Here is a 14,728-nt window from a genome sequence, read left to right as displayed (position 1 = left end):
TACCATTTGCCTTCTTAACTGTCTGCTGCACCTGTATGCTTACCTTCAGTGACTGGTGCACAAGGACACCCAGGTCTCGTTGCACTTCCCCTTCTCCCAATCTATTGCCGTTCAGATAATCTGTCTTCCTGTTTTTGCCACCGAAGTGGATAACCTCACATTTATCCACATTATACTGCATCTGCCATGCATCTGCCCAATCACCCAACCTGTCCAAATCACACTGGAGTTTCTCTGCATCCTCCTCACAGCACACCCACCCACCCACCCAGCTTTGTGTCGTCTGCAAACTTGGAGATCTTACATCTAGTTCCCTCGTCTAGATCATTAATATATATTGTGAGTAGCTGGGGTCCTAGCACCGATCCCTGTGGTACCTGACTAGTCCCTGCCTGCCACTTGGAAAAAGACCCGTTTATTCCAACTCTCTGCTTCCTGTCTGCCAACCAGTTCTCTATCCAAGTCAGTACCTTACCCCCAATCCCATGTGCCTTAACTTTACACGCTAATCTCTTATGTGGGACCTTATCGAACGCTTTCTGAAAGTCCAAATACACCACATCCACTGGTTCTCCCTTATCTATTCTATCAGTTACATCCTCAAAAAATTCCAGTAGCATAATTTACCTCATTTAAAATTCTCATCCTCATTCTCAAATCCCTCCATGGTCTCTCCCCTCCCTATCTCTCTAACCTCCTACAACCCTCTTGAGATCTCTGGCCTCCTGCACATCTCCGATTTTAATCGCTCCACCATTGGCGGCCGTGCCTTCATCTGCAAAGACCCCAAGCTCTGGAATTTCCCCCCTAAACACCTCTCTCTTTAGGATGAGGGAACTTCTGGTTTGATTTGATAAATATAGGCTGTACGACATTGCAATCCTCTGGTTCTGATGTGGTGCAGCGGAGAAGCAGTTTCTGCCTTGGAATATCACTCCTCTTGCTTTGAGCTTGATAAAGATTCAGCTTCCCTCATTGGCTGCTGTAAACTTGGGTGTCCATTCCTGAATGTGGAGCAGAAACGCCGGCCTGGACCAGTTGGGCCGAATGGCCTGTTTCTGTGCTGTAAATGCTTTGTAACCTCAGGATGTCCTTTACAGGGAATGAAGTTTTTTTTTGAAGTGTAGTCACTGTTGTAATGTGGGAAACATGGCAGCCAAGTAGCGCACAGCAAGCTCCCACAAACAGCAACGTGACAATGACCAGATCATCTGTTTTTAGTGATGTTGGTTAAGGGATAAATATTGGCCCTAGGACACCGGGGTAGAAATCTCCTGATCTTCAAATAGTGCCGTGGGATCTTTGCCCCACTAGAGAGGGCAGATGCGGACTTCAGTTTAACGTCTCATTCTGAATGACAGTGCGGCGCTCCCTCAGTACCACACCGGGCGTGTGGGCCTGGATTATGTGCTCGAGTTTCTGGAGTGGGGCTCGATCCCACGACCTTCTGACTCGGAGGCGAGTGTGAGCTACACTGAGCCACGGCTGACCTGAGCAACCCTCCCTGTGCAGGCTGTGAGATGTAACGATGTTTGTGGATTGGATGATCTGATCTGGCCCTGATGGTGGGGCAGGTGATTCTCACAGCCCTGCGATCTGGAGAGTCTGTCTTGGGGGACAATGGGACACTGCAGTCCGGAAATAGCCTGGTGACGGGACCCGGTGTGGGTGATGGAGACAGTCCCGCAGAGACTGGGACAATTGGAAGGAACAAAGTAACTTAACTGGTCAAAGAAGTCTTCCTTTGAAAGAAGAGTTGCTTTTATATAATGGCTTGCATCACAGAAACATCAAAATACACTTCACATACGATGCGTTACCTTGAAATGCAGTCAGTGCTAATTCAGTAGGGATATGGATGGGCCAGTCTCCATATTCTGGCCCCATGTCTGACCATGAGCTCACCAGTGCAATGTTTTCTGGCTGGGAGGAATGTTGGGGAGGACACAGAGGAAAGTTCCCTGCTCTTCACACCACACCATCACACATTTAACCAGTAACCAAGCCTCCCATTTAAACCCTGGATTACGAGTTAAAGTGGGGGGGGGGGGGCGTGACTCCACAGCCTTGTGACCCAGAGACGGGTGTGGGCCACCCACTGAGCCACGGCGGACATCCGACAAGGAGGAGGAACAGAAATGTGAGGTTTTAACCATCAGGGAAGGCTCAACAGGCTGGGGCTCCTTTCTCTGGACAAGAGAAGGCCGAGGGGAGGCCTGATAAAATGATGAAAGGGTTCGATAGGGTAGACGTAGAGAAGATGTTTCCACTTGTGGGGGAGACCAGAACTAGGGGCCATCAATATAAGACAGTCACTAATAAATCCAATCGGGAATCCAGGAGAAACCTCTTTACCCAGAGAGTGGTGAGAATGTGGAACTCGCAGATGCAATATAATGTGGATAAATGCGAGGTTATCCACTTTGGTGTCAAAAACAGGAAGGCAGATTATTATCTGAACGGCAATAGATTGGGAGAAGGGGAAGTGCAACGAGACCTGGCTGTCCTTGTGCACCAGTCGCTGAAGGTAAGCATGCAGGTGCAGCAGGCAGTTAAGAAGGCAAATGGTATGTTGGCCTTCATAGCGAGAGGGTTCGAGTACAGGAACAAGGATGTCTTGCTGCAGTTGTACAGGGCCTTGGTGAGACCACATCTTGCGTATTGTGTGCAGTTTTGGTCGCCTTATCTGAGGAAGGATGTTCTTGCCGTGGAGGGAGTGCAGCGAAGATTCACCAGGCTGATACCTGGGATGGCAGGAATGACGTATGAGGAGAGATTGGGCTTATACTCGCTGGAGTTTAGTAGAATGAGAGGGGATCTCATTGAAACTTATAAAATTCTAACAGGACTAGACAGACTAGATGCAGGAAGGATGTTCCCGATGGCGGGGGAATCCAGAACCAGGGGTCACAGTCTAAGGATAAGGGGTAAGCCATTTAGGACAGAGATGAGGAGGAATTTCTTCACCCAGAGAGTGGTGAACCTGTGGAATTCTCTATCACAGAAGGCAGTGGAGGCCAATTCATTCATTAAATATATTCAAGAAGGAGTTAGATATATTTCTTAAGGCTAAAGGGATCAAGGGATATGGGGAGAAGGCAGGGACAGGGGACTGAATTTAGATGATCAGCCATGATCTCATTGAATGGCGGAGCAGGCTCGAGGGGCCGAATGGCCGACTCCTGCTCCTATCTTCTATGTTTCTATGAGTGATGAGAATGTGGAACTCGCTGCCACAGGGAGTGGTTGAGGCGACTAGCAGAGATCCATTTAAGGGGGAAGCTGGATAAAGACATGAGGAATAGAAGGAGAGGGTGATGGGGTGATGGAGAGGGTGTACACTCTCTGTAATCCTGCACAGTCTCTTTATTTGGGTGGTGGGGTGATGGAGAGGGTGGACACTCTCTGTAATCCTGCACAGACTCTTTATTTGGGTGATGGGGTGATGGAGAGGGTGGACACTCTCTGTAATCCTGCACAGTCTCTTTATTTGGGTGAGGGGGTGATGGAGAGGGTGGACACTCTCTGTAATCCTGCACAGTCTCTTTATTTGGGTGGTGGGGTGATGGAGAGGGTGGACACTCTCTGTAATCCTGCACAGACTCTTTATTTGGGTGGTGGGGTGATGGAGAGGGTGGACACTCTCTGTAATCCTGCACAGACTCTTTATTTGGGTGAGGGGGTGATGGAGAGGGTGGACACTCTCTGTAATCCTGCACAGTCTCTTTATTTGGGTGGTGGGGTGATGGAGAGGGTGGACACTCTCTGTAATCCTGCACAGTCTCTTTATTTGGGTGAGGGGGTGATGGAGAGGGTGGACACTCTCTGTAATCCTGCACAGTCTCTTTATTTGGGTGAGGGGGTGATGGAGAGGGTGGACACTCTCTGTAATCCTGCACAGACTCTTTATTTGGGTCATGGGGTGATGGAGAGGGTGGACACTCTCTGTAATCCTGCACAGTCTCTTTATTTGGGTGAGGGGGTGATGGAGAGGGTGGACACTCTCTGTAATCCTGCACAGACTCTTTATTTGGGTGAGGGGGTGATGGAGAGGGTGGACACTCTCTGTAATCCTGCACAGACTCTTTATTTGGGTCATGGGGTGATGGAGAGGGTGGACACTCTCTGTAATCCTGCACAGACTCTTTATTTGGGTGGTGGGGTGATGGAGAGGGTGGACACTCTCTGTAATCCTGCACAGTCTCTTTATTTGGGTCATGGGGTGATGGAGAGGGTGGACACTCTCTGTAATCCTGCACAGTCTCTTTATTTGGGTGGTGGGGTGATGGAGAGGGTGGACACTCTCTGTAATCCTGCACAGTCTCTTTATTTGGGTGGTGGGGTGATGGAGAGGGTGGACACTCTCTGTAATCCTGCACAGACTCTTTATTTGGGTGAGGGGGTGATGGAGAGGGTGGACACTCTCTGTAATCCTGCACAGACTCTTTATTTGGGTGGTGGGGTGATGGAGAGGGTGGACACTCTCTGTAATCCTGCACAGTCTCTTTATTTGGGTGGTGGGGTGATGGAGAGGGTGGACACTCTCTGTAATCCTGCACAGACTCTTTATTTGGGTGAGGGGGTGATGGAGAGGGTGGACACTCTCTGTAATCCTGCACAGACTCTTTATTTGGGTGGTGGGGTGATGGAGAGGGTGGACACTCTCTGTAATCCTGCACAGTCTCTTTATTTGGGTGGTGGGGTGATGGAGAGGGTGGACACTCTCTGTAATCCTGCACAGTCTCTTTATTTGGGTCATGGGGTGATGGAGAGGGTGGACACTCTCTGTAATCCTGCACAGACTCTTTATTTGGGTCATGGGGTGATGGAGGGGGTGGACACTCTCTGTAATCCTGCACAGTCTCTTTATTTGGGTGAGGGGGTGATGGAGAGGGTGTACACTCTCTGTAATCCTGCACAGACTCTTTATTTGGGTGATGGGGTGATGGAGAGGGTGGACACTCTCTGTAATCCTGCACAGTCTCTTTATTTGGGTGGTGGGGTGATGGAGAGGGTGGACACTCTCTGTAATCCTGCACAGACTCTTTATTTGGGTGAGGGGGTGATGGAGAGGGTGGACACTCTCTGTAATCCTGCACAGACTCTTTATTTGGGTCATGGGGTGATGGAGAGGGTGGACACTCTCTGTAATCCTGCACAGTCTCTTTATTTGGGTGAGGGGGTGATGGAGAGGGTGGACACTCTCTGTAATCCTGCACAGACTCTTTATTTGGGTGGTGGGGTGATGGAGAGGGTGGACACTCTCTGTAATCCTGCACAGTCTCTTTATTTGGGTGATGGGGTGATGGAGAGGGTGGACACTCTCTGTAATCCTGCACAGTCTCTTTATTTGGGTGATGGGGTGATGGAGAGGGTGGACACTCTCTGTAATCCTGCACAGTCTCTTTATTTGGGTGGTGGGGTGATGGAGAGGGTGGACACTCTCTGTAATCCTGCACAGACTCTTTATTTGGGTGAGGGGGTGATGGAGAGGGTGGACACTCTCTGTAATCCTGCACAGACTCTTTATTTGGGTGATGGGGTGATGGAGAGGGTGGACACTCTCTGTAATCCTGCACAGACTCTTTATTTGGGTCATGGGGTGATGGAGAGGGTGGACACTCTCTGTAATCCTGCACAGACTCTTTATTTGGGTGAGGGGGTGATGGAGAGGGTGGACACTCTCTGTAATCCTGCACAGACTCTTTATTTGGGTGATGGGGTGATGGAGAGGGTGGACACTCTCTGTAATCCTGCACAGACTCTTTATTTGGGTCATGGGGTGATGGAGAGGGTGGACACTCTCTGTAATCCTGCACAGACTCTTTATTTGGGTGGTGGGGTGATGGAGAGGGTGGACACTCTCTGTAATCCTGCACAGACTCTTTATTTGGGTGAGGGGGTGATGGAGAGGGTGGACACTCTCTGTAATCCTGCACAGTCTCTTTATTTGGGTGGTGGGGTGATGGAGAGGGTGGACACTCTCTGTAATCCTGCACAGACTCTTTATTTGGGTGAGGGGGTGATGGAGAGGGTGGACACTCTCTGTAATCCTGCACAGACTCTTTATTTGGGTGGTGGGGTGATGGAGAGGGTGGACACTCTCTGTAATCCTGCACAGTCTCTTTATTTGGGTGGTGGGGTGATGGAGAGGGTGGACACTCTCTGTAATCCTGCACAGACTCTTTATTTGGGTGAGGGGGTGATGGAGAGGGTGGACACTCTCTGTAATCCTGCACAGTCTCTTTATTTGGGTGGTGGGGTGATGGAGAGGGTGGACACTCTCTGTAATCCTGCACAGTCTCTTTATTTGGGTCATGGGGTGATGGAGAGGGTGGACACTCTCTGTAATCCTGCACAGTCTCTTTATTTGGGTGGTGGGGTGATGGAGAGGGTGGACACTCTCTGTAATCCTGCACAGACTCTTTATTTGGGTGAGGGGGTGATGGAGAGGGTGGACACTCTCTGTAATCCTGCACAGTCTCTTTATTTGGGTGGTGGGGTGATGGAGAGGGTGGACACTCTCTGTAATCCTGCACAGACTCTTTATTTGGGTGAGGGGGTGATGGAGAGGGTGGACACTCTCTGTAATCCTGCACAGTCTCTTTATTTGGGTGGTGGGGTGATGGAGAGGGTGGACACTCTCTGTAATCCTGCACAGACTCTTTATTTGGGTGGTGGGGTGATGGAGAGGGTGGACACTCTCTGTAATCCTGCACAGACTCTTTATTTGGGTGATGGGGTGATGGAGAGGGTGGACACTCTCTGTAATCCTGCACAGACTCTTTATTTGGGTGGTGGGGTGATGGAGAGGGTGGACACTCTCTGTAATCCTGCACAGACTCTTTATTTGGGTGGTGGGGTGATGGAGAGGGTGGACACTCTCTGTAATCCTGCACAGACTCTTTATTTGGGTGATGGGGTGATGGAGAGGGTGGACACTCTCTGTAATCCTGCACAGTCTCTTTATTTGGGTGATGGGGTGATGGAGAGGGTGGACACTCTCTGTAATCCTGCACAGACTCTTTATTTGGGTGAGGGGGTGATGGAGAGGGTGGACACTCTCTGTAATCCTGCACAGTCTCTTTATTTGGGTGAGGGGGTGATGGAGAGGGTGGACACTCTCTGTAATCCTGCACAGTCTCTTTATTTGGGTGATGGGGTGATGGAGAGGGTGGACACTCTCTGTAATCCTGCACAGACTCTTTATTTGGGTGAGGGGGTGATGGAGAGGGTGGACACTCTCTGTAATCCTGCACAGACTCTTTATTTGGGTGATGGGGTGATGGAGAGGGTGGACACTCTCTGTAATCCTGCACAGTCTCTTTATTTGGGTGATGGGGTGATGGAGAGGGTGGACACTCTCTGTAATCCTGCACAGACTCTTTATTTGGGTGATGGGGTGATGGAGAGGGTGGACACTCTCTGTAATCCTGCACAGTCTCTTTATTTGGGTGGTGGGGTGATGGAGAGGGTGGACACTCTCTGTAATCCTGCACAGTCTCTTTATTTGGGTGGTGGGGTGATGGAGAGGGTGGACACTCTCTGTAATCCTGCACAGTCTCTTTATTTGGGTCATGGGGTGATGGAGAGGGTGGACACTCTCTGTAATCCTGCACAGTCTCTTTATTTGGGTGGTGGGGTGATGGAGAGGGTGGACACTCTCTGTAATCCTGCACAGACTCTTTATTTGGGTGAGGGGGTGATGGAGAGGGTGGACACTCTCTGTAATCCTGCACAGTCTCTTTATTTGGGTGGTGGGGTGATGGAGAGGGTGGACACTCTCTGTAATCCTGCACAGACTCTTTATTTGGGTGGTGGGGTGATGGAGAGGGTGGACACTCTCTGTAATCCTGCACAGACTCTTTATTTGGGTGAGGGGGTGATGGAGAGGGTGGACACTCTCTGTAATCCTGCACAGACTCTTTATTTGGGTGGTGGGGTGATGGAGAGGGTGGACACTCTCTGTAATCCTGCACAGACTCTTTATTTGGGTGATGGGGTGATGGAGAGGGTGGACACTCTCTGTAATCCTGCACAGTCTCTTTATTTGGGTGATGGGGTGATGGAGAGGGTGGACACTCTCTGTAATCCTGCACAGACTCTTTATTTGGGTGAGGGGGTGATGGAGAGGGTGGACACTCTCTGTAATCCTGCACAGTCTCTTTATTTGGGTCATGGGGTGATGGAGAGGGTGGACACTCTCTGTAATCCTGCACAGACTCTTTATTTGGGTGGTGGGGTGATGGAGAGGGTGGACACTCTCTGTAATCCTGCACAGTCTCTTTATTTGGGTGAGGGGGTGATGGAGAGGGTGGACACTCTCTGTAATCCTGCACAGTCTCTTTATTTGGGTGAGGGGGTGATGGAGAGGGTGGACACTCTCTGTAATCCTGCACAGACTCTTTATTTGGGTGGTGGGGTGATGGAGAGGGTGGACACTCTCTGTAATCCTGCACAGACTCTTTATTTGGGTGGTGGGGTGATGGAGAGGGTGGACACTCTCTGTAATCCTGCACAGTCTCTTTATTTGGGTGGTGGGGTGATGGAGAGGGTGGACACTCTCTGTAATCCTGCACAGACTCTTTATTTGGGTCATGGGGTGATGGAGAGGGTGGACACTCTCTGTAATCCTGCACAGTCTCTTTATTTGGGTCATGGGGTGATGGAGAGGGTGGACACTCTCTGTAATCCTGCACAGACTCTTTATTTGGGTGGTGGGGTGATGGAGAGGGTGGACACTCTCTGTAATCCTGCACAGTCTCTTTATTTGGGTCATGGGGTGATGGAGAGGGTGGACACTCTCTGTAATCCTGCACAGACTCTTTATTTGGGTGGTGGGGTGATGGAGAGGGTGGACACTCTCTGTAATCCTGCACAGTCTCTTTATTTGGGTGATGGGGTGATGGAGAGGGTGGACACTCTCTGTAATCCTGCACAGACTCTTTATTTGGGTGGTGGGGTGATGGAGAGGGTGGACACTCTCTGTAATCCTGCACAGACTCTTTATTTGGGTGATGGGGTGATGGAGAGGGTGGACACTCTCTGTAATCCTGCACAGACTCTTTATTTGGGTGATGGGGTGATGGAGAGGGTGGACACTCTCTGTAATCCTGCACAGACTCTTTATTTGGGTGGTGGGGTGATGGAGAGGGTGGACACTCTCTGTAATCCTGCACAGACTCTTTATTTGGGTGATGGGGTGATGGAGAGGGTGGACACTCTCTGTAATCCTGCACAGACTCTTTATTTGGGTCATGGGGTGATGGAGAGGGTGGACACTCTCTGTAATCCTGCACAGTCTCTTTATTTGGGTGAGGGGGTGATGGAGAGGGTGGACACTCTCTGTAATCCTGCACAGACTCTTTATTTGGGTGGTGGGGTGATGGAGAGGGTGGACACTCTCTGTAATCCTGCACAGTCTCTTTATTTGGGTGATGGGGTGATGGAGAGGGTGGACACTCTCTGTAATCCTGCACAGACTCTTTATTTGGGTGGTGGGGTGATGGAGAGGGTGGACACTCTCTGTAATCCTGCACAGTCTCTTTATTTGGGTGATGGGGTGATGGAGAGGGTGGACACTCTCTGTAATCCTGCACAGACTCTTTATTTGGGTGAGGGGGTGATGGAGAGGGTGGACACTCTCTGTAATCCTGCACAGACTCTTTATTTGGGTGGTGGGGTGATGGAGAGGGTGGACACTCTCTGTAATCCTGCACAGTCTCTTTATTTGGGTGGTGGGGTGATGGAGAGGGTGGACACTCTCTGTAATCCTGCACAGACTCTTTATTTGGGTGGTGGGGTGATGGAGAGGGTGGACACTCTCTGTAATCCTGCACAGTCTCTTTATTTGGGTGAGGGGGTGATGGAGAGGGTGGACACTCTCTGTAATCCTGCACAGACTCTTTATTTGGGTGGTGGGGTGATGGAGAGGGTGGACACTCTCTGTAATCCTGCACAGACTCTTTATTTGGGTCATGGGGTGATGGAGAGGGTGGACACTCTCTGTAATCCTGCACAGACTCTTTATTTGGGTGGTGGGGTGATGGAGAGGGTGGACACTCTCTGTAATCCTGCACAGACTCTTTATTTGGGTGAGGGGGTGATGGAGAGGGTGGACACTCTCTGTAATCCTGCACAGTCTCTTTATTTGGGTGGTGGGGTGATGGAGAGGGTGGACACTCTCTGTAATCCTGCACAGACTCTTTATTTGGGTGAGGGGGTGATGGAGAGGGTGGACACTCTCTGTAATCCTGCACAGTCTCTTTATTTGGGTGAGGGGGTGATGGAGAGGGTGGACACTCTCTGTAATCCTGCACAGTCTCTTTATTTGGGTGGTGGGGTGATGGAGAGGGTGGACACTCTCTGTAATCCTGCACAGACTCTTTATTTGGGTTGTGCGGTGATGGAGAGGGTGGACACTCTCTGTAATCCTGCACAGTCTCTTTATTTGGGTGGTGGGGTGATGGAGAGGGTGGACACTCTCTGTAATCCTGCACAGACTCTTTATTTGGGTGATGGGGTGATGGAGAGGGTGGACACTCTCTGTAATCCTGCACAGACTCTTTATTTGGGTGAGGGGGTGATGGAGAGGGTGGACACTCTCTGTAATCCTGCACAGACTCTTTATTTGGGTCATGGGGTGATGGAGAGGGTGGACACTCTCTGTAATCCTGCACAGTCTCTTTATTTGGGTGGTGGGGTGATGGAGAGGGTGGACACTCTCTGTAATCCTGCACAGTCTCTTTATTTGGGTGGTGGGGTGATGGAGAGGGTGGACACTCTCTGTAATCCTGCACAGACTCTTTATTTGGGTGAGGGGGTGATGGAGAGGGTGGACACTCTCTGTAATCCTGCACAGACTCTTTATTTGGGTGGTGGGGTGATGGAGAGGGTGGACACTCTCTGTAATCCTGCACAGACTCTTTATTTGGGTGGTGGGGTGATGGAGAGGGTGGACACTCTCTGTAATCCTGCACAGACTCTTTATTTGGGTCATGGGGTGATGGAGAGGGTGGACACTCTCTGTAATCCTGCACAGACTCTTTATTTGGGTCATGGGGTGATGGAGAGGGTGGACACTCTCTGTAATCCTGCACAGACTCTTTATTTGGGTGATGGGGTGATGGAGAGGGTGGACACTCTCTGTAATCCTGCACAGTCTCTTTATTTGGGTGGTGGGGTGATGGAGAGGGTGGACACTCTCTGTAATCCTGCACAGACTCTTTATTTGGGTGAGGGGGTGATGGAGAGGGTGGACACTCTCTGTAATCCTGCACAGTCTCTTTATTTGGGTCATGGGGTGATGGAGAGGGTGGACACTCTCTGTAATCCTGCACAGACTCTTTATTTGGGTGATGGGGTGATGGAGAGGGTGGACACTCTCTGTAATCCTGCACAGTCTCTTTATTTGGGTGAGGGGGTGATGGAGAGCGTGGACACTCTCTGTAATCCTGCACAGTCTCTTTATTTGGGTGAGGGGGTGATGGAGAGGGTGGACACTCTCTGTAATCCTGCACAGACTCTTTATTTGGGTCATGGGGTGATGGAGAGGGTGGACACTCTCTGTAATCCTGCACAGACTCTTTATTTGGGTGATGGGGTGATGGAGAGGGTGGACACTCTCTGTAATCCTGCACAGACTCTTTATTTGGGTCATGGGGTGATGGAGAGGGTGGACACTCTCTGTAATCCTGCACAGTCTCTTTATTTGGGTGAGGGGGTGATGGAGAGGGTGGACACTCTCTGTAATCCTGCACAGTCTCTTTATTTGGGTGAGGGGGTGATGGAGAGGGTGGACACTCTCTGTAATCCTGCACAGACTCTTTATTTGGGTGATGGGGTGATGGAGGGGGTGGACACTCTCTGTAATCCTGCACAGACTCTTTATTTGGGTGGTGGGGTGATGGAGAGGGTGGACACTCTCTGTAATCCTGCACAGACTCTTTATTTGGGTGATGGGGTGATGGAGAGGGTGGACACTCTCTGTAATCCTGCACAGTCTCTTTATTTGGGTGATGGGGTGATGGAGAGGGTGGACACTCTCTGTAATCCTGCACAGTCTCTTTATTTGGGTGAGGGGGTGATGGAGAGGGTGGACACTCTCTGTAATCCTGCACAGAATCTTTATTTGGGTGAGGGGGTGATGGAGAGGGTGGACACTCTCTGTAATCCTGCACAGACTCTTTATTTGGGTGGTGGGGTGATGGAGAGGGTGGACACTCTCTGTAATCCTGCACAGTCTCTTTATTTGGGTGGTGGGGTGATGGAGAGGGTGGACACTCTCTGTAATCCTGCACAGTCTCTTTATTTGGGTGAGGGGGTGATGGAGAGGGTGGACACTCTCTGTAATCCTGCACAGAATCTTTATTTGGGTGAGGGGGTGATGGAGAGGGTGGACACTCTCTGTAATCCTGCACAGACTCTTTATTTGGGTGAGGGGGTGATGGAGAGGGTGGACACTCTCTGTAATCCTGCACAGACTCTTTATTTGGGTGGTGGGGTGATGGAGAGGGTGGACACTCTCTGTAATCCTGCACAGACTCTTTATTTGGGTCATGGGGTGATGGAGAGGGTGGACACTCTCTGTAATCCTGCACAGTCTCTTTATTTGGGTGAGGGGGTGATGGAGAGGGTGGACACTCTCTGTAATCCTGCACAGTCTCTTTATTTGGGTCATGGGGTGATGGAGAGGGTGGACACTCTCTGTAATCCTGCACAGACTCTTTATTTGGGTGGTGGGGTGATGGAGAGGGTGGACACTCTCTGTAATCCTGCACAGTCTCTTTATTTGGGTGGTGGGGTGATGGAGAGGGTGGACACTCTCTGTAATCCTGCACAGACTCTTTATTTGGGTCATGGGGTGATGGAGAGGGTGGACACTCTCTGTAATCCTGCACAGTCTCTTTATTTGGGTGAGGGGGTGATGGAGAGGGTGGACACTCTCTGTAATCCTGCACAGTCTCTTTATTTGGGTGAGGGGGTGATGGAGAGGGTGGACACTCTCTGTAATCCTGCACAGACTCTTTATTTGGGTGATGGGGTGATGGAGAGGGTGGACACTCTCTGTAATCCTGCACAGTCTCTTTATTTGGGTGGTGGGGTGATGGAGAGGGTGGACACTCTCTGTAATCCTGCACAGACTCTTTATTTGGGTGGTGGGGTGATGGAGAGGGTGGACACTCTCTGTAATCCTGCACAGTCTCTTTATTTGGGATGGTGGGGTGATGGAGAGGGTGGACACTCTCTGTAATCCTGCACAGACTCTTTATTTGGGTTGTGGGGTGATGGAGAGGGTGGACACTCTCTGTAATCCTGCACAGACTCTTTATTTGTGTGAGGGGGTGATGGAGAGGGTGGACACTCTCTGTAATCCTGCACAGTCTCTTTATTTGGGTGAGGGGGTGATGGAGAGGGTGGACACTCTCTGTAATCCTGCACAGTCTCTTTATTTGGGTGAGGGGGTGATGGAGAGGGTGGACACTCTCTGTAATCCTGCACAGTCTCTTTATTTGGGTGAGGGGGTGATGGAGAGGGTGGACACTCTCTGTAATCCTGCACAGACTCTTTATTTGGGTGGTGGGGTGATGGAGAGGGTGGACACTCTCTGTAATCCTGCACAGACTCTTTATTTGGGTGAGGGGGTGATGGAGAGGGTGGACACTCTCTGTAATCCTGCACAGTCTCTTTATTTGGGTGAGGGGGTGATGGAGAGGGTGGACACTCTCTGTAATCCTGCACAGACTCTTTATTTGGGTGAGGGGGTGATGGAGAGGGTGGACACTCTCTGTAATCCTGCACAGTCTCTTTATTTGGGTGGTGGGGTGATGGAGAGGGTGGACACTCTCTGTAATCCTGCACAGACTCTTTATTTGGGTGGTGGGGTGATGGAGAGGGTGGACACTCTCTGTAATCCTGCACAGACTCTTTATTTGGGTGAGGGGGTGATGGAGAGGGTGGACACTCTCTGTAATCCTGCACAGACTCTTTATTTGGGTCATGGGGTGATGGAGAGGGTGGACACTCTCTGTAATCCTGCACAGTCTCTTTATTTGGGTGGTGGGGTGATGGAGAGGGTGGACACTCTCTGTAATCCTGCACAGTCTCTTTATTTGGGTGGTGGGGTGATGGAGAGGGTGGACACTCTCTGTAATCCTGCACAGTCTCTTTATTTGGGTGAGGGGGTGATGGAGAGGGTGGACACTCTCTGTAATCCTGCACAGACTCTTTATTTGGGTGGTGGGGTGATGGAGAGGGTGGACACTCTCTGTAATCCTGCACAGTCTCTTTATTTGGGTGGTGGGGTGATGGAGAGGGTGGACACTCTCTGTAATCCTGCACAGACTCTTTATTTGGGTGATGGGGTGATGGAGAGGGTGGACACTCTCTGTAATCCTGCACAGACTCTTTATTTGGGTGAGGGGGTGATGGAGAGGGTGGACACTCTCTGTAATCCTGCACAGTCTCTTTATTTGGGTGGTGGGGTGATGGAGAGGGTGGACACTCTCTGTAATCCTGCACAGACTCTTTATTTGGGTGGTGGGGTGATGGAGAGGGTGGACACTCTCTGTAATCCTGCACAGTCTCTTTATTTGGGTGGTGGGGTGATGGAGAGGGTGGACACTCTCTGTAATCCTGCACAGACTCTTTATTTGGGTGAGGGGGTGATGGAGAGGGTGGACACTCTCTGTAATCCTGCACAGCCTCTTTATTTGGGTGGTGGGGTGAT

The sequence above is a fragment of the Somniosus microcephalus genome, unplaced genomic scaffold, assembly GCF_052327205.1.
Source record: "Somniosus microcephalus isolate GS21.2 unplaced genomic scaffold, FLI_Smic_1.0 unresolved_chr4, whole genome shotgun sequence".
Classification (NCBI taxonomy): domain Eukaryota; kingdom Metazoa; phylum Chordata; class Chondrichthyes; order Squaliformes; family Somniosidae; genus Somniosus; species Somniosus microcephalus.
Note: the sequence above shows the minus strand (reverse complement) of the source record.